The following is a 21,485-nucleotide window of genomic DNA, read 5'->3' on the forward strand; positions in this document are numbered from 1 at the left end:
CCGCATCTGAACTGGCTGACAGAGGGCACAGCCTGATCATAGGAGAGATGTCACTTGGTTGAGTCAACAGGAAGTATTATTAAAGAGACGCTTTACATTGAAACCCCAGAGTTAATGATCCAAGGTCAGTTTTGCATTTCACCTCCTGATTTAAGATGACTGACCGTGTTAGACAAAAAAAACAAGGCTTAATCATGCTCTCTCGTCTGCAGGTATGTTTTGATGTGAGAGGAATCCAGTCCTGACAGCGCAATTGTGATGAACTGAGAGAATATTAGGGTAACACTGTCATTCATGAATCATATGCTATCTGCCGCTGTTCTTACCTCTCTCCCCACCTCGTCTTCTAATGCACACCATATGTGCATTGAAGTACAGATTTGCCTACTTTTTTTTTAACGAGGCAAGTCAGATAAGAATGACGGCCTAGGAACTGCCTTGTTCAGGGGCAGAAGGACAGATTTTTTTACCTTGTCGGCTCGGGGATTCGATCTTGCAACCTTCCGGTTACTAGTCCACCTGCCAGCCCAAGATTGAACTTGTATTTATAATATTACAATTAAAATGCACTTCTTTCAATAAAGCGTTTCACATTCTCCACTGGTTGAAATACTATCCTGTGTCCGTCCTCAGATTAATGGAGTTAAATGTGCATAGATTTTTCTCTATGAATTACAGATCAATCATATTTAGTCTATTGTATAGTTACAATGTGTAATCATTGATATCCCAGGAGCAGTAAACACTAAAGTGTATAATTGTAATGCATGCAGACACCGCATCATTTAAATAATGGCGTTTGATATGACTGAAAAATACTGTCTCAGTCATACCTGAACCGCACCTTTATTTGCCAGGAAGAGTACATGATCGGTGAATTTATTCAATGTACAGGCTACAATGTGGTAACTACAGTACATGTGTATATAGGACTTGCATCCATGGCACATTAAAGTTATAATCTACTCTAGGCTTCATTAATGCCATTCAGACTTGAGGTTCATAGATTGGTATGAATATTAGTTCAGAACTTTACGTTTTAGGGTCCATACCCAGATCGGCTACATAGTTATTTTTAACCCGACACAATAAGCAAGTAAATAGTTAGCTAGCTATGTTACTTCAGCTGCATTGCAAGGCAAGCTTACACAATTGTGCAGTCAATGCGTTTGTCTCTACATTAACACATTCCTCTCAAATTGTACATTTGCTTGACTCGTTAAGACATCAGCCATCTTCGTTGAGCGCCACAAGGCAAGGGTGGCTCGCGTCAATTTGTCATCACAAAGCCTTGGGACCCAAATGCATTATGAGTGCTGTCGTGGCAATTTCCTGTATTACCAAATGAGAGCTACAAACCACACACCAGTCAGAGTTATACTTAAACTTCATCTTTAATAATATGAGCTTTACCAAAGCCCTGTGAATTTCAACAATTCACAATCTATGAATTGTTGAGAGTTCCAACAATGGCAACTGAGATCTTTTATAGCAAAGATACACCCCTCTCAACTTACATGACRAACCACAGATCTTAGGAAAACTTTACAAAGGGCTGTTTACTTGAGAAAGGAGTATCCCTAAGGCCAGATTGTATTTGCTATAAATTATCGCTCAGTTGTCTCTAAAACGAGGTTCTAATCTCGTTCCTGGTACTTCGTAGTACCAAAATATTACCTCATCCAAGGCATAACTCAATATACTAAGTAGCATCAAAAGTCGTGCTATAAATTCTGACAACACAAATAGATTCCTTTTAACCTTGCGCAATACCCTAGATGCAGTTGCACCCCTAAAAACTAAACTTTTGTCATAAGAAACTAGCTCCCTGGTATACAGAAAATACCCGAGCTCTGAAGCAAGCTTCCAGAAAATTGGAACGGAAATGGCGCCACACCAAACTGGAAGTCTTCCGACTAGCTTGGAAAGACAGTACATGCAAATTTATTTATATAGCCCTTCGTACATCAGCTGATATCTCAAAGTGCTGTACAGAAACCCAGCCTAAAACCCCAAACAGCAAGAAATGCAGGTGTAGAAGCACGGTGGCTAGGAAAAACTCCCTAGAAAGGGACGCAGGAACCAGGCTATGAAGGGGTGGCCTCTCTTTCTGGCTGTGCCGGGTGGAGATAACAGAACATGGCCAAAGATGTTCATAAATGACCAACTAAATTACCAAAACTATTCTGATTTCATCCTCCACAGTGCACACTCCCCCTTGTGGTCTGGAGCAATGAAGTCATCCCGCGGTGCAAGCTGGCAACTTTTAACGGAGGAACACTGAGTCTCTTCAGTCCCGCTGTTCCGTAAGGTGTTTCTTTAAATCTGATCCTGATGCGGATAGATTGCAACGTATTCATGGCTCTGACCTTCCGTAGTCCAGACTTGGCGAGTTGAAAGAGCCCTTCTGGTAGTCATGTCGTTGTGGGGTATGCATGGGTGTCCTGAGCTGTGCGCTCAGTAGTTTTAAAAACAGACAGACACGTCGGTACATTTCAGCTTCCACACACACTTCTAACAAAAACAAGTAGTGAGAAAGTCAAGCTCTCCCACATTGAGATTAACATGCATATCATTAAGAGGTCACATATTTGGATGGAAACCAAGCTAGTGAGAGTATCAATGATAAGACGTTAGGAAATTCTGGAAATTCAACTGCTGCGCTTCCCTGGGGCCTGCAGCAACCACCAGCCTGCTGGCCTCACTTTGAACCACCATCTGCTATATAACATTCGATTCAGTTCTTCCTACTGGACATTGGAAAGCTTTTGTTTTGACACCCATTGTTCGTCCTAGAGACGGGAAAATTGGTGTGGATGGTTCAGAGTTCCATGCTTACAAAGGGTTGATTGATATCACAGTCAGATGCAAGAGCCTACTACATTTTCCACTAAAGTACATGCGCCTTATGGTGTTATACGCAAATCAGATACAATTAAGGTAGCTCCAACGGTGGATTTGTTGGCACTACGCAAGTAAAAGCAAACGTAATTGTATATAGAACACTTTATTTTGACATGTTAGAACAAGACCATTACACCAAAGAATGTATCCAGAAGAAAATAGAAATGACGCTCCTCAAAGAGGTCTTTGCATGTCGTTGACCTGTTGAGAGAGAGAGAACTATTAAGTTGTATAATGGTCTGACAGTCTGAAAAGCATAAAACAAGACTACCTCTTTTCGGGTTGTCCCGATTCAACATTCTGTCACTACAGGCCGCCAGCAAGGGATACTGGCGTCTAACAGATTACCACATCACAATGGACAAAGACCTAGGAAATCAAAGATTTGATGTGTTCAGATACATTTATAAAAAAGGGATGATTGGCCATCACAAAATTAACCTATAAAGATTGTTTGTGGTGAGACTTTGTTACCTGGCCACTTTTTGGGCAGTTCAGCATCAAAAAGGACCTGCAAGCTCTCAAACTTCTCGGCAAGGGGAATGAAGACTACAGATATGAGACTAAGCGCTTGGACGTAGAGGGCGGGATAGTGCGACACTCCTGGCGTTCAGCTACACTCTCGGAGTGGTTGGAAGACTACACGTAGGGATCCTCCGGGTTCTCACAACTGCCAGTGTAGAGAGAGGGGACTAAGTTAGGAACAAGAAAACACTGTAAAACCCCAACCGCCTTGTGTACGAAGTCTATGGTGGTGTCATGACTGCACTCGTGAGGATCAGATCAATTCACACCGTGTTGTAAATGACAGGAGAAGTGGGTTCTTTCTCCCTCTCAGTATGAACTAAAGGAATTGTCTTTGTTCCCGCCTAATCTTCTCCAAACCTACCTCTATAATTCACCTCGGTCTTGAAAAACCCAACATTTTCATATACAATGTAAGGCTCGAAGACTTTCTACCTGTAGTGTGAGCACTTTTCTAGTTCAGTATTCCTTTTTAAAAATCACAAAATAAGAATCAACATGACATTCTTTTTCTATCTGACCAGTCTTATGTTAGAAATATTGTTCCAGTATTCACTTTTGAACGTATTAGAGAAACTCCTAGAAAATGTGCATAGTAAGTGCCATCGCACGGATGACATCAGAGAGCGTGTCAAAACCGTCCCCGCGCGCCAGAGTGCATAAGGTTGGTAACTGAAATTAACACTTAGACCAGAAAACGTGAGTCGCTAGCTACAGGTTTGAAATGGTTGGACTTTCTAAACGCCCTTCCTAAGGACGGCGAGCTGCAGCTCATGTCAAGTGGTCCGACTGATACCAACACGAGGGAGTAAAACACCCCTCAGAAGACAAGTCACTGGTGTACACGATTAGCTGTTTGAGCCAAGTACCTAGAAAAGCTAACTTCAGTGGGACCATCATGTCTGAGCACTAGGTATCAAGACGATTCCTTACTAATCGTCGATTGCACCTGCCACTCTTGGAGGGAATCAGCGGGACAGGGTTGAATTTAGCCCTTCCTCTACCAGAATGAATGTTGGAAGCCGCAAATATCCCATTCCTGAATCGTCTTCCCTCATAAGATAGTCATTCTTGGGTAGCACACGACGCCAACAGGCAGGGCGTATAGTGACCGTCAGAGGAGAGTCGCAATAGCAGCAGGCGAGAAAGACGCCCCAACTACCTACGTTCCAAGACGGCGGGCGATCCATAGAGAATAGATTCTCATCTGGACACAGGGGAGAAATGTAAGACAACGGGACTAGTGTCCTTAATGGAGCCAGGGGTGGGCGGGAGACATCGGGCAACGAGTGAGGCGGTATATTGGTGCGGTCAGTGGCCTCGGCTACCGATGGTACCTTCGTGTGTATAGAGACTATGAAAGGTACTTTAACCAAATTTGTATAGGTACTTGAATGCATAGAGCGGCTTGGGCCAGTTCCTTGGGCAGGGCTTGGGGAGCGGTGGAGGATAGGTCGGATGGTAATGGGTTCGTTAGATTAAGGGTTTGGGTACTTGCTTAGGCAATGTTAATAGGGGATTTTCGACTACCGGTTACTAGCGGTTTTGAACGGGTCGGTTGTGTGATAGACTGATTTGTAAGGAGACCTGTGTTCGCTCCTCGGCCCACTGATCTGGCCCTGGCCAAATTCCTAAAATGTGATTTGCATACTTTAGGGAGTCCGGGGTAACAATTAAACAGTCCTCAGATAATTCAAAGTCACGACAGTAGTTTGTTGGTTTTAATTTCTGATCTTTTGGCCCATCAGGACCTGGAAAAAATCTGATTTAGCATTTTTATTTATTTAAAAAAACAGAAATTGGGCTGCTATTTAAAAAAAAATGCATTTAATTTGTCGAGGGTCATACTAGCAATGTAGCATTTCTCATCAACATATTATTTGTCTACTGCAAAGTTTTATAGCTAGTTAAATGACGGATGTCAAATGTCACGTCGTATGTCCAACATGTATATTCAATTACATTGACATGATGCATTCTCATGTGTGAGACGTCCCTCTTAAATGGTTCTTAAAGTTCTAAATGATCCGAATGGTCAAACAGCGCAAGCGACCTGAATATTGATCAATTACCGTGGTTTAACCAAAGTTGCCGGAATAGACACGGAGTCTCAAGAATAATTCAAAATAAGCTCATTTTTTAATTAAGATTTCCATGTATGCGGCCAGAAGGCAATTCTTTTTGGCCGGGGCTGTCTGGACAATAGAAGGGCTCACAAACAAACATTAAAATTTTACAGACCCATGATCAGATTCACACGAGTGCCAGGAGCTTTGGTGGAGGAGACAGGGATCACTACTACGAAAAAGGTAACCTACGCATGACAGTTTAGGCCTACTTTGTCATTTGCATCTTTGGAGGTTATCATTTACTGTTTAACTGACAGATATTCAGCAAAAAAGGGATTTGTGAAATCTGAAGACCAGGTTACATTAAGAGACGACGCCAGAGCTTTCTTAGGTTTTATCTCTCCACACGAGTAAACAGGATTTTACTCAACGATGTAAGCCAAGTATGATATAGTTGCAGCTGAAGTGACAAATCTGAACTGCCCATTTCGTGCACAGCCATGTGAATGTGGTGTCTTTTCCTATGACCTACAAAACATTTTCAGCCTGTTTTTTCAAACTGCTACCACCCCCACCAGGATGACATTTGATTTAATAAACCGCTGCAAAGTTACTCCTGTGACAGATGAGCCTTGTGTCCACATGGAGCAAATTAAAATAGGGGGTGCCGAATTTGGGGTTTTGCGACCATTTCATAAAAATGGTAAAATTGCGTGATTTGATAGCATTTGGCAAACCCGATCCCCCAAATAAATGGTTTTGACCAATAAAGTTGCTTCACTACACTGCTTGGTGTAACATGTATCCAGATACTGAAAAGACACCCGCAAAATAAAATGTCATTTGCAGCGTGCATAATCACGGGCAAAGTCATTGTAGCCAATCAACCAAAGGTTGCAGTGTCCATTACAATGTAGGAAAAATAAGTAATCTTTCAATAGTTACCCAATTTAAATTCTTGAGAAGATGGCAAAGTTAAAAATTAGGCCAGCGGTGTCCATCTGTGGCAAAGTGCTCACCCAAATCAATGCTTATGACAAACCCAGCTGTGTCTGACATTTTTTTAAATATGAACATTAGCTAGCTAAATAAGGTTAGCAAGATGCTGCTACACTTGACCGTGGTATTTGTTCATGTTTAGCAACTCCCAATTAGCGCATTCCTCTAGGACAGGAAATTCCATTGAAAGTGGCATCAACTTCTAGGGATCCTGTCACCTGATCCTATTCAGTTTCAAACATCAACTTCCATGCTGCACAGGCGTGTGAACCATCCATTATGTTAAGCGCATAACCGTTTTAAACACAAGAGGTCACTTGTGCCTGAATTCAACAAGTATTCAGTCAGTGTTAAGAGCAGTTGTATGAAACCAATCGGAAAGGCAAGCCAAGCTTGCCAGCCGCTCTCCATTTCCATTCGACTGACCAGCAGTTCGGCACACACTGAACTGGAGGCAAAACCAAAAGGATACATATGAGTAAAAAGGTGTAGGTAACGCCAACATAGTGTCTTAACTTCTTCTGCTGCAAGCCCGAGGCCGCCCACAAATGACACAGCCACTTCAAGTGCAGGGCGCGAAATTCAAATATATTTTTTAGGAAATATTTAACTTTCACACATTAACAAGTCCAATACAGCAAAGTGAAGGTACACATCTTGTGAATCCAGCAAACATGTCCGATTTTTTAAAGTTTTTACAGCGAAAACAGCACGTATATTATGTTAGCTCACCACAAATACAAAAAGACAAACATTTCCAGCACAGGTAGCATGCAAAGCCAACCTAACTACCAAGAACAACCAAACTACCAAACAAACAACTCAAGATGACAGTCTTATAACATGTTATTCAATAAATCTATGTTTTGTTGCAAAATTTGCATATTTCAGGTATAAATCATAGTTACTTGCAGCTACAATCAGAAATTGCACCGAAAGCAGACAGAATAATTAAGACACCAACACCAAATACCTAAATACTCATCATAAAACATTTCTGAAAAATACATAGTGTACAAAAGACAAATAGAAGACAGGCATCTTGTGATTCCCAGCATATTTCCGATTATTAGTGTTTTACAGCAAAACACTAATAGCGTTATAATTAGCTTACACAATAGCCAGAAACACAGCCATTTCCCAGCAGCAAAAGTTAGCGATCGTAACAAACCAGTAAAAGTATATATTGACTAACCTTGATAAGCTTCATTAGATGAAAGTCCTATAACATCAGGTTATACAATACTTATGTTTGTTCGAATGTGCATATTTAGAGCTGAAATCAGTGGTTATATATTGTGCTACGTAGCTACTTTTTCCCAAACGTCGGAATTTTTTCTGACACACATATTCTGCCCAAATAGCTATTCATAAAACTTAAAAAAAACATGTTGTATAGGAAATGATAGATACACTAGTTCTTAATGCAATCGCCGTGTTAATTCTAAAATGACTTCATTACACAATAGGCTTACGTTATGGCGACCGAGTGCCAAAACCTGGTGCAAAACTAATAGTACACAGTTCGACAGATATGAAATATCATAAAATGGGTCCTACTTTTGCTGATCTTCCATCAGAATGTTGTACAAGTGTGCCTTTTGCAAGAACAATCGTTTTTGGATTTAGAACGTCTTTTCCCCTCTTGAATTAGCAAGCCACTAGCCAAGTGCGCGAAGCTCTCCTTTCTGAACAAAGGCACACAACAACATGCCTAACGTCCGAATAAATTTCAAAATCTAATAAAACTGTATTGAAAAACACACTTTATGATGATATTGTCACATGTATCAAATAAAATCAAAGCGGAGATAGTAGTCGCCTATAACGAAAGCTTTTCAGAAGGAATTCCAGGTCCAACCTCGCGCCTTCCTGAAACAGGAAATGGGTGACACGTCATTCCAAGACGATTTATTCAACTCAGACCAAGATAAACACCCATTTCTTTCTTCTCTACAGCTCTTGACATCCAGGGGAAGGTGTATGACGTGCATGTATATAATACGTATCATGCCCATTTATAGGCAGGACCTAGAAGAGAGCATCGATTTCAGATTTTCCACTTCCTGGTCAGGAAGTTGTGCCAAATGAGTTCTGTTTTACTCACGATATAATTCAAACGGTTTTAGAAACTAGAGTGTTTTTCATCCAATAGTAATAATATGCTATTTGTACGAGCAAGAATGAGTACGAGGCCGTTTGAAATGGGCACCTTTTATCTGGCTACTCAATACTGCCCTGCAGCCCAAACAGGTTAACCTTTCCACACGCGAGTTCCAAATATCTTCAACAGTCACCCCAGCGGGAGTTTATGTTATCGCGCTGATGTCAGATGCACTCACCGTTCCAAAATGTGGACAGTTAACCCGGCTGACCTCAAACCAAGGCACACTAACCTGCTAATTTTCTATAGGCCGTTTCAACTTCTAAGTTTGCCTCATTCATTCAACAAAGTAGCCCATTTCACTGTTGCAGACAATTTCTTTTTGAGAATTTGAATGAGCCAGACAAACTTTCCTTCAAGCATACAGACATTTGCACACCTAGTCAGAACAGGCCTTGCACAAACTTTCCCCCTGGCACATTTATTGCCTGGTGCCCACATTGCCTTCCTTACAAATAACTGGACATGCGTGCATTCCTATCAAAGTGCCTTATTTTCTGTGTAACGTTTTCTACTGTAGCATACCGTAAGTATAATGTACTTAGCGTTTTTTTCATGCATTCTGATTCTTGCCTAGATTGTAATGGACACGTGTGTAAAACACTTTTGAAGGTGGTACCGAATATGAGCTAACGCCATACAATGCAGTCGGGTTATCACGTAAGGGTCTGTCAGACTCAACTGACGTATGGTGTTTAAGACACCTGGGATCTCGGAGTACCCCCATGACTTCAGTGCATTCAAGACAAAGACTTCCAAGCCTTAGTTGATTTGAACACGGCATCAGAGTGTAAACTATGGTACCTCAGGGGTATTTAGCTTAGAAAAACTGTCTGCCCCTCCATTTATTGTTGATAAATCCCCATCTAAGTAATTTTTCCTGCATCTCCTCGCACAATACCTTCCCGAGGACTTAATGGATTGATCTATATCTTGCAACTGTTTAGCTTTCGTGCAACGGTTAAGCTAGGCTTGTATTTGGGGAGGTGACAATTGGCTTTTTGATTTGTTAATTGTAAACTACTTGTCATGTGTACGCCTAACAAGTACAAAGATTTGTCACACGCTGAAGTGGCCAAACTAAGTTAAGATCTAGGCAATGGGCGCAGTGAACGGATTAGGGAGTTCTTGCTTGACAAACATGGCTGCCATATTTTCCAAACTAGATTTACATGGCTCCTTGTACCGCATCACTGGTGAGCCAATGTAAAACAAGTCTAGTGTTATTTAGACTAGATGATAGCATTAACATTTATATATTTTACAAGCAAAGGTGGAATAAAGTTGTGAAGACCTTTATTCTCATCAGTACAAACATTGTTTAGATGCTTTTTCAGACATAGCGCGTTTAAACTTATGTCAATTAGGGGGAGCTGTTAGCATTATTATTTTTTTATTACATTCCAAATTAACTGCCTCGTACTCAATTCTTGCATGTACATAGCATATTATTGTTATTATTGGATAGAAAACAGTTAGTATTCTATAGGAGTTGAAATTTTTGTACTCTGAAGAGGGGGGGTGGTACGATTACAATTCTACAGCACTTTTCATGACGGTTCAGATTTCAAGAAATTTTTACCTCTGCATCTGGGGTTCTGTTAAAATAAAGGCCACAGTGAATGCTATGAAGAACCGACACACTAGCATACGCTCTCTGGGTTTTGTACGTCATCGCGTTTTTCAAATGACAATCGAGGTGGGACGTTCACAGCCATTACAAAGAGACCAAAAGTACAGATGACCACTCTTCTCCAATGGTGGCGCCTTCAAGCTTGAAGGCCCATCGGACCTTGTCTCGTTCAAATCGTTTTCTAACCGAAGTATTTATACCGGGTACAAATGTTTCAGTCGTTTTGTTGTTTAAAAACATGCATAATGTAGTGAATTTGAACCGTTTTATTCAATTTTATCCGTTTAGTGCGATTTTTGAGGAATTTCTTTGTTGTGCGTTCTGGAAAGTGGACACACGTTTAGTGGAGTCGGAGTCGTTTGGTGATGGACATTTCCGAAAGGACGAGGAATCTATCGACCAAAAGACGTTTATAACATTAGAAAGGATACATTGCCCAAAGAATTCATGATGGAAGAACAGCACTCAAGTAAAGAAAATAGTTAATATGATAAACACTGTGTTTCTGTCTCGTAAATTTTTAAACGCATCATTCGCCTCATGTTTGTTTGGTACTAAGCTTCACTTGCCAAACCCTGTACATTGAAACAGGTAAGTGATAATTTTAAAAATGATAAATCCGCGGTTGCTTAGAAAAACTAATTTGTTCTTTCGATTCCTGTAACCCTGTATTTTTTAGTCAAGTAATGATATATAGCTTCTCAATTGAAACTGATACTCTGATAGATGACGTCAAGACATTATTGAAGCTTGGGATTTCCTAGTATTTTTTATTGTTAAACACGGTTTATGTAACGCAAATATGGCACTTTCGAACAAACTGGTTATGTTATATTTCGTGTAAAATATGTTACAGGAGTGTTCATACGTAGGAAGAATTCTGTGAGAAGGTTAGTGATGAAAAATTATATTTTTGGCGGTGAATTACGTTTATAAGAAACGCTCTTGGGCTGGATCATGCTCTGGGAACGTTATGTTCATGTGGATATGCTAATTTCATTTTTGTGTTTTCGCCTGAAAAACGCATTAGAAATATCTGAAATATGGTCCTGAAATACAAAGAACCGGTCTTTTCCATTGCTATGTCTTTGTCTATTTTATGAATATGGTTTTATGATGAGTAAATTGGTCATACACGTTGCTCATTCTAGTAGATTCTAGTCGATTTTGATGGTGGGTGCAATGTAAACATGTGGATTTCTACTAATATGCACTTTTTTCTAACAAAAACTTCTATTCAACCATGAATATGTATCAGACTCGTCATCTGAAGAGCGTTGTTCTTGGTAGTGGATATCAATATCTTAGTTGAGCCGAATTGGTGATAGGCACCTGAAGGAGTAAAGAAACTGATGGAGTTAGAATAGTGGTGTAATTTTGACATAACCGGTTTTAGTCTAATAATACAGTATTTTGTCTTCCCTGTAACACTTTTAAAGATCTGAGAAATGGTGGGTTTATTTCACAAGATTGTAGTCTTTCATTGGTTGCTTGGACTTGTGCATTTAATGATATTTAAGATCTACTATCTACTTTATATAAGCATGCAGGTGATGCAATTATGTGTGGGGTGGTCTCCAGAAATTGTGGTTTTCAGACAGGCAGTTAAAAGTAAGTCGTTTGTTTGCATCATACGTTCTGTTCCAATGCTACGCTGCAGGGCCACTCAGTGATAACAAACATGTGATGTACGCGCCAGAATCCAAGAAGTGTTCATTTGCTGGAGATCTGCTGACAGACCGCATAAGGCTCACATCGTTTTTAAGCTCAAACCATTGTGACCTCAGACCTATGGATGGGGGCATAGCCACGGTAGTCAAAGTAGATGGCCAGCCAAGCATGATAGGTTGCTAATTACTCAGGAACCACACCTGTGGAATAACACTTGTTTAGGCCAAAAAACAACAAGTTACCCATTAATGATGAGATTCCACCGGGGTCGGGAGTCACGGTCCTCGTTGAGGGTGGCCCAGCAGTGGTCAAGCACCGCGCTACCTTGGGTCAGAGGACCTGGTCAGCTCCACCTCAAAGTGCAGAGGCTGTCTCAGGTACCTCACCACTGGATAGTCCTCCTCCTGGTGGAACGTGTTATACGAGGCGTCTGGAACACAGAACGAGACAACCGGTGGGCACAAAACAGCGAGGTACCATCTCAACTTGTCCATTAACACACGTTTATCATATCCTGTTGTGCCCCCCCCCCCCACCAGAGGCTTCTGACAAATTCCCAAATCAGCTCCTCACCGTTACTCCATAGCCACACTGTAAGATCTCAGAACACAAGGGTAATATATCATAAGGCTTCATTTTTGGGAATGGTTTTGTAAAGTACACCTTCCAAGATTCTATATTCCATTTCCAGATCATCAGGAGTGATTAGAATTTAGAGGCCAAGTTGAAATTCTGAATTTGTGCACGCTTACCCTGAGCGAGTCTCATTCTGACCATTAGTCGACCCGTCCCAGTCTCGGCAAAACGCTCGTTGTCACGCGGCCTGGTGAGGAAGGCCAATGTGCGAGTGATGTTGACCACATAGTAGCAGGAAACCTTTAACCTAAAAAGAGGGATGTAGGGAAAACTTCAAGCAGTTGAGTGGACACACTGGTAGTAGAGGCACATTTTCCCTGTATACAAAGTTAAAGTATTGAGCAATTGGTGAAGAAAAAACCTATAAAATCTAACAGCTACAATTGTGATGCGTAATGCACTTACTGATATTCCTCCTCTGAAGACGTCGTGCCATTCAGCTTCACCTCAAGTTCATCTGGCAAGGAGATTTCGTTCTCATACAGCATGACATTGTTGATAAACTATGTAGTAGAGGGGAATTGACTTATTACAGCCTGCAGAAGCAAACAGTCCGTAAATACACAGTACCCATCACCTCAGGGTAATAGTCATTTTACCTTCCTGGTGGTGCCACAGGAGTTGACAGTGAAGTGGAAGTAGGCGAAGCGATCGTCGCTGTAGGTGGGACCACAGGCGGGGTCGCTCAGGGTCAGCTGACCGGGGTTCAGACTGGGAGCAGACTCCACCTTGACCGCCAGCGCAGTCATCGTTCCGTTAGAGAAACACTCTTGGGGGTGGGGGAGCAAAAGACAGGTAGCCATCAGACCTGGGTTCTGTATGTGTTACACTTCATTGAGCACAGTAGAACCAATGGAATAGCACCAAAAGTGCAAACCATGCCCATCTGGCACTACTATTAGACTCACAGTATTTGCAAGGAACCCAGGTTAGGTAAMCATGTCAAACGACTATTTATCGGAAGTAATTGTTTGAGAACCAACCAGTCAGCGTTTTGAGGAAGCTGCAAGCCAGGGAAAAGTATTTGATGGTCATGTTGTTGTAAGGATTCAACAGAGCCACATCCAGTCTGCTCCTGACAGAGGACGGGTGAACCGACTGGGAACCAATGGGAGTTCATTAGCATGCATGTATACAGGGTAAGGAAAGGCTAGCTGCAGCAATTTAGGTTAACATGTTTTGGGAGAGCATCGTACCTCAACACTGCGTCCGGCGAAGAGAAGGGCAACTGATGGTGAAGTCTGCGTCGCCCTCTGTTAAATACTGTGAGCAAGCTCATGGTTAAGCAGCCGCTTGCCAACCAAGACCACGAAAAAGGGATCTTGGTTCCTGTAGTCCACAGTGATGTGAAAGTTCTCCTGATCACAGTTGCCAGTGACTGAGGGTGGCACTACAAGGACAAACAGGGTTGTGTTCATTAAGCACAAAAAACAAGAAGGTACACTTGAACTTGTCCAGGAGAAAACCTCTTTTCAGTTGCAAAAATGTTTTGCTACGGTGGGACTGAATAAACATGATCCTGGCAAATCAGGAACAGGACACTAGGTCCAAATACTCTAAAGCTTAACATTTTCTTTGTAGAGAGACCGCATAGGTAAAACCTACAGTATGGCTAGTTGGGCTTTCACTGCAATCATTAACGAGAGGAAGCCATTCAACAGTAGTTTGGCGTAGTGCAGAGACATACCAATGTCCAGCAGTACAGCGTCCACAACAGCAGAGTGAGAGAAAGGAGCGAACTCTGGAAAGACGACCAGGCCGTAGATCAGCTGAAGAGTGAAGGTTGTGACACCTTGTTCCGCCCTTCTCTGTAGTGAAGTTAAACGCATTGGTCAATTGATAGCATTATTGTTGTAACAGAACTCTATTCAACATCAAGTGACAACTAAGTACATATGGGGACTATTAAAACAAACTATATACTTAAAGTAATGTTGCACTCATTCCTCTAATCAAGCACTATTGGCAAGTGAATGCATACAACTGCCAAATAATGGGAACACTTGAGTAAATGAGGGATACAAAGTACATTGCGCCATTATTTATATTTTGTTGGTGGCCCACTTATTAGGGCATGTACAAATCACTGCGTGTGGCCTTGCATTTACAAAAAACACACCTCCTTAAAGACCACCGGGTCTGAGAAGGGCACCTCCATCCTGAAGGTCTTCAAGGTGTTGTCCAGAGATCTCTGCTCCTGAACATTGAAGCCTCTGGCGTTGCACTCTGCAACAGTTAGCACCATGGTGGGAAAGGTGATGTTCAGCAGCTCCACATCAAGGTTGAAGTCCCCAACTCAAGCACAAACACTGCCTGCTCAGGAACTGTGTCTAAGCGTGTCTGTTCATTGGCAAACAAAAAAACATTTTGAAATGCGGTAAAATGGAAGTCGAAAATGGACATTTGTTATTGCCTCCCCGTTTCAGTACATTTTCTTCTGTTTTGTGCCTAATGAACAACCCAGGGATCCCAAATTACCATAGGCACTATTTAACTAAACCAGACTCACAGTTGCGAACTTGTGGAGGCCTGGCCATCGAGGTGTTGTGAAGGAAGAGGACTTTGTAGCTGGTGTCCTCGTGTGCGACCCCTCGATCCACAGCAACTCAAGCATGGGCTCAATGGTGTAAGTGACAAAGTACTGGTCATCCTGAATATGGCTCTGTAAAGGGAGACGAGTGAATCATTCAGGCTGTAATACACAAGTGGAGTGCAAAAACAGCTAAATGTTCCTTACAAGCCAGAATGTTACTCTACCGGTTATCTGTGTGGTTTGTCCTTCAGCGCTCGTAATTTAAGACAAAATATCGGCTTACCCGACTTTAGAGAGCTGGTAGGCATATGGTTGTCAACTTGCATTTCTTCAAAGCAACCGACACGCAAAGTAAACACTTGCACAATATGTAAACAGTAAGCGAACGTTGCTTGCATTCAGTTGAGTGGCAAAGCTACCGGCTCCCTAAAAAGTCAGGTAAACAATACTTTAGTGGATATTTGGTCTCAAATTTCAAGCGGCTGAAGGACAAACTGCAAAGACAAGCGGTAGAGTATGTTTAAGTGTCATTTTATGCAACATTCACACTATTTGCAATCCAATGTGTCAGGCTGTATACACACCCACCAATCCATTGTATATTAGCCTGATTAAGCAGACAATTGCTCAATAAGAAACATTTTACACAAGACAACAATTCTAGGAGTTTACCCATGAAAGATGGCAAAGGTTACGCAAAGCACTGACAACTGCTGCAGTAAAGGCTCTACAAATAAGATTTGATTTACAAATTAAACAGGAACATTTTACTCATCCAACGCAGACCTTGAAAAAGCCGCCAACCGCCCCACCGGAATTTCAACAATAATATGAGCCTCTGTGACTAAAACCGAGTAGTTTCTGGCAGCCATTTCCTCAGTGTCCAGCCTCTTAGCGTCAATTCCCATGTACACCTCCAACATGGTGAAGGCATCAGAGGAGAAAAGTGGGTCGATGTGCTTGGGCATGTACCAGGTGATCACTTCTGGAGTAAAGGCCACTGCCCCTGCAGTGAAACAAGAAGCCAAGTGCACATCATAACAGAACATTTTGCAACTGAAAACAAATGTGCCATTATTTGGAAAAAGTTCATCCCAAAACATTTCCCCAACTGAACACAAATCAAAGTCTTGTCTGGAGCCAATTAAGAACTGGGTTCATAGGATCTTAATTTGCCAAGTTAGTCCATTATTTCACACTCAACCTGGTGTTGGACAAACAGCCGTGGCATCTACTCGAGTAACCAGCCACTTCTGCTCAAAGAAGGTTGAGGTTGAGAGCACCCGCATCGGAACCCCAGCTACCTGTTCAGGGGGCAACCACACCAGGGCCGTGTTCAGTAGGGCACACCGTATTAACAATGTTGCTGAGTTCAGGTAGGGCCACATTTCCAATTTTTTTTGCTCTACTGAACATGACCCAGTTCATGGAGGAAGTGGAGAAAGTCAGCTTACATTCTRGAGGTATGTCTCCTCTGCATTGAGGGCTTCTTAACACCAGCCGTGTGGGAGTGTTGGCTATTGCATAGCCCTTTCTTTGGACCTCATCCACACTCATGACCTTCTTGCTAGGACTAAAGACGACTGCAGTCATTTTGTATCCTGAAGCAACAGCCTGCCTCAGGAAATGGAAACAGGAATTAAACAAATTGTCAACAAATGCACATTTTGTTTAGCGCCATCCTGTAGTGAAATTACAGAAACTGAAATATGGCTACCTCAGCTCCTCTCCGGAAGTTGCCGCTCCTTGCTTTCGGGCCTCCAGTGGGCTGTTCAGGGACGGTTTGGATGTCTGAAAGAGTCCTTCTAACAGACACCTAGAGAAGGCCATTATTCCCTATGCATTTTCTCCCTCCCATACAATATGAAATCAAGGGCCAGTTCTCAATCTGTCCACTCGCCTCCTTAAATTAAGGAGTATTGAATTGAGAGAGAGTCAAGAACCTCTACGTTGTGTCACAGAAGCAGAAGAAATGAAACACTGGACAGTTGTAGCTCTAGACAGATCATTTATACAGGCAGTACGACAAGCTCGACTGTAAACATGTCCTTTGGGGCATGCTCTGCTCACTTGCCTCCATGTAGTTGCGGTCGCACAGAATCTCTCGGGAGGTCCAGGGGGTGTAGCTACATGTTTTGCCTACTCTATACACAGGGTCTTCAGTCATGTGGTTTCCTGGCAGCCTGAACTGCATGACCAAGCTGAACATCTTATCATCCTAAAATGAAGGGGGAAGGAAAAAAATWATTAAAGCCTTTCATTATATAGCAGAAAACAAATAATTCAGTTGACCTTCATGACCTATAGACTGTGGCAAAATTGCCTATATGAATGCAGCTGCCACTGTATTGAAGCCACACTACAGGAGAAGAGCTCAGTAGTACACATCACTGCAGTCTGTATCAGAAAGTTGGCTGGCCCTCTGAAAGCCCTCCATAAACTTCTGCTGTACCTTACGTCATCGTTAACTTAGAGGTAAGAGATAGCAGACCCAGGGGTGGTAAAACTGCTTAAATGTTTCTGGCACCGTACTTCTAATAACCTCCATGCTCTAAAATTGTATGAATTAGCAACTCAGGCTTATTGAGGACCTTTTTACTGAAGAAYGYRTTTGTTTTCAATGATTACATTTTTCATCTAGTGATGCAAATATTGACTKGTAWCTTTGTGTATACAGGGCTCATCTGTAARWGAGCCTGKTCTCAGCATGACTCCATGTCAAAGGTTAAATAAAATGACGTTGCTACATTATGGGTTGCAAATGCAGTGACACTGAAAGGCAAACACTACAGTGCTTAGGGTTACCATGTTTTGGGAAAAGCAGTTTTGAAGAGAAGCAAAAAACATGGCATTCCCCATKGGGTCAWATTTAAAGCTGAATCCACACTGAGTAGCAAGGCCAGGCGTCAGGTTTATGATTTGTGTGTCATCTGGAAGGGATGGAGATGGTGTGAACACAATAGTTGACAAACAATATCAATCCATGAATTATGAAAGGAGAATCATAAGAGACAAACTCACTAAAGACAGCGTCAACCTCTTCAAAAAGAGGTGCGACACTCAAACGAATAACGTTACCAAGGCATTCAGGTCGTCTGGAATGGGAAAGGTTAGTTAAAAACCAAAAAATATATACACTGCTCAAAAAAATAAAGGGAACACTTAAACAACACAATGTAACTCCAAGTCAATCACACTTCTGTGAAATCAAACTGTCCACTTAGGAAGCAACACTGATTGACAATAAATTTCACATGCTGTTGTGCAAATGGAATAGACAAAAGGTGGAAATTATAGGCAATTAGCAAGACACCCCCAATAAAGGAGTGATTCTGCAGGTGGTGACCACAGACCACTTCTCAGTTCCTATGCTTCCTGGCTGATGTTTTGGTCACTTTTGAATGCTGGCGGTGCTTTCACTCTAGTGGTAGCATGAGACGGAGTCTACAACCCACACAAGTGGCTCCGGTAGTGCAGCTCATCCAGGATGGCACGTCAATGCGAGCTGTGGCAAGAAGGTTTGCTGTGTCTGTCAGCGTAGTGTCCAGAGCATGGAGGCGCTACCAGGAGACAGGCCAGTACATCAGGAGACGTGGAGGAGGCCGTAGGAGGGCAACAACCCAGCAGCAGGACCGCTACCTCCGCCTTTGTGCAAGGGGGAGCACTGCCAGAGCCCTGCAAAATGAACTCCAGCAGGCCACAAATGTGCATAGGCCTGCTGGCTTCTAGGCCTGCTACTGCTACTTACCCTGAGCTAAGGAAAGGAACCATTGTAGAACAGAATTGTTTCGATAAAATACACAGCTACAGAATCTAATATTTGACCCAAGGTGTGCAGCCTACAGCCCAGGGGTATTCAACTTTTACCCTATGACAAAGGCTTCCCACAGTGTCCAAATACTTTTGTATATGGAGGGTATCTCTGGTCTGTCTTGGAACACATGGAAATTGGCTCCAATTTCATTAACATAATTGAAATGCTATATGCCAATCCCTCAGCCATAGTTATAACAAGCAATATCTTACTGCTCTGTTTAGAATCACTAGAAGCATCAGACAAGGCAGTCCAGTTTCACTTTTGCTATTTTTATTATCCATGGAACCACTGGCCTGGGCAATTCATCAATCGAAGGAAATAACACTAATTTCCCTAAAATCTACTGATCACTTCATCTCATTATACGCAGACACAATTTTACTATATCTAGACTATATCTAGATATTTATCTCAATCGCTCCCAGTTGCATTGAAGATCACAGATAAATTCAGCTTCATCTGAACTTATAAAATGTATCTAACCAAATCATCCCTACTGCCTCTCAAGACCCCAATGGAGGACTCCATCTCTATTTATGGAATCCGAATCGTTTCCCATTTTAAACATTTGGGAGTAAATATCCTTCCTTAGATAAATCCATTGCTAGAAACTTTAACAGAACACTTAAATCGGCAGAATATCTATTGTTAAAATGAATATATTGCCACGACTGAATTTCTGTAGTTCGATGCATCACAAGGCTCCCCCTTCTGGCAATTGGGATACAATTCATAGTGCGGTTTCAAAATGTTTATATGGCAAGGTAAACGATCCCGAATAAAATTAACAAACTTACAAAGAGGGAAAGTGGGACTATCCATACCAAACTTCATTAAATTGTATTTCCAGGCACTAGCATTTCGCTCAACCCTAAATAGGTTTAGACATGATTCTTCTGCCCCCTGGCTGAGTATAGAGAGAAATATTGTCACGAATACTACCGAAGGTGGCTCCCCTTCCTGTTCGGGCGGCCCTCGGCGGTCGTCGTCGCCGGTCTACTAGCTGCCACCGATCCCTTTTTCCTTTGTTTTTGTCTAATTGTTTTCACCTGTTCCTTGTTGGGGTTTTGGGATGGGTGTTATTTAAGTTCGTTTAGCCCGCTGGTGTTTGTGCGGGCTTGTTGTTATTTTGAAGTTAGTGGTGTTTGTGTACTTTTGGGTTTTCGCTGTCCGGTATTTTGGTAACTATGGTTTTGGGTTTGTTGCGCCTGTGTTTTGGGCTTCACCCATGTTTGTAACTGGTTACTGTGCTAAAGGACATTAAAGCGTTTTTTCCCGTCAACCTTCTGCTCTCTGCGTCTGACTCCACACCCATCACTCTCCAGACGTTACAAATATGGATTCTCCTATTACCCTGGAAGAGGTGGTCCTCACTGGTACAGTGCATTCAAAAAGTATTCAGACCCCTTGACTTTTTCCACATTTTGTTACATTCACGCCTTATTCTAAAATGTATTCATTTGTTTTTTTGTTGTCATCAATCTACACACAATACCCCATAATGACTAAGTAAAAACAAGTAGAAAAAACAAACTGAAATACCTAATTTACATAAGTATTCAGACCCTTTGCTATGAGACTCTAAATTGAGCGCAGGTGCATCCTGTTTCCATTTATCATCTTTGAGATGCTTCTACAACTTCATTGGAGTCCACCTGTGGTATATTCAATTAATTGGACATGATTTGGAAAGGCACTCACATGTCTATATAAGGTCCCACAGTTGACAGTGCATGTCAGAGCAAAAGGCCATGAGGTCCGAGACACAACCAAGACTCTTCCTAGAGCTGGCCGCCTGGCCAAACTGAGCAATTGGGGGAGAAGGGCCTTGGTCAGGGAGGTGACCAAGAACCTGATGGTCTCTCTGACAGAGCTCCAGATTTCCTCTGTGGAGATGGGAGATCCTACCCAAAAGGCCAACCATCTCTGTAGCACTCCATCAATCAGGACTTTATGGTAGAGTGGCCAGACGGAAGCCACTCCTCAGTAAAAGGCACATGACAGCCTGCATGGAGTTTGCCAAAAGCCACCTAAAGGTCTTTCAGACCATGAGAAACAAGATTGAACCAAGATTTAACTTTTTGGCCTGAATGCCAAGCGTCACATCTGGAGGAATATGCTTTGGTCTTATTATTGCTCACACAATTTCTATTTGGCCCAACATTGAAAAACAATGTAACTGGGACTCAAAATGACATGCCCATACTCCAATATTTCACAATAATGCCTTGTGATCTGGAGGGCAGCTTTTTGCATCCCCCCAATGGTTCAAATGTGGAATCCGTATCCTTGCCGATATCATGGACATGAATTAAACATTCCAAGATTTGAAAGATACATGCACATTACCAGACAACTCCTTTTTCTATATTTACAACTTAGCTCTATGCTGTCCCAGGGGGGTAGGCATGGGTGGGTCTGGGTGAAACAGGCCCTGCCCAGCCCAGTCCACCCAATCAGATTATTATTGCAAAAACTCCAAAGCCCGGGACGGTGGGGGGTGACTGACGAGCAACCCTAGTTGTTATGGGGGG

At 42.2% G+C, this 21,485-nt stretch overlaps 1 pseudogene; it reads right to left on the reverse strand.

Annotated features, from left to right (window-relative positions):
* Window positions 1-3,543: 3,543 nt before the first annotated feature.
* On the reverse strand, window positions 3,544-18,255 carry LOC111972972 (uncharacterized; annotated as a pseudogene).
* Between the last annotated feature and the right edge of the window lie 3,230 nt (window positions 18,256-21,485).

This window comes from Salvelinus sp. IW2-2015, linkage group LG14 (genome assembly GCF_002910315.2).
Source record: "Salvelinus sp. IW2-2015 linkage group LG14, ASM291031v2, whole genome shotgun sequence".
Lineage (NCBI taxonomy): Eukaryota > Metazoa > Chordata > Actinopteri > Salmoniformes > Salmonidae > Salvelinus > Salvelinus sp. IW2-2015.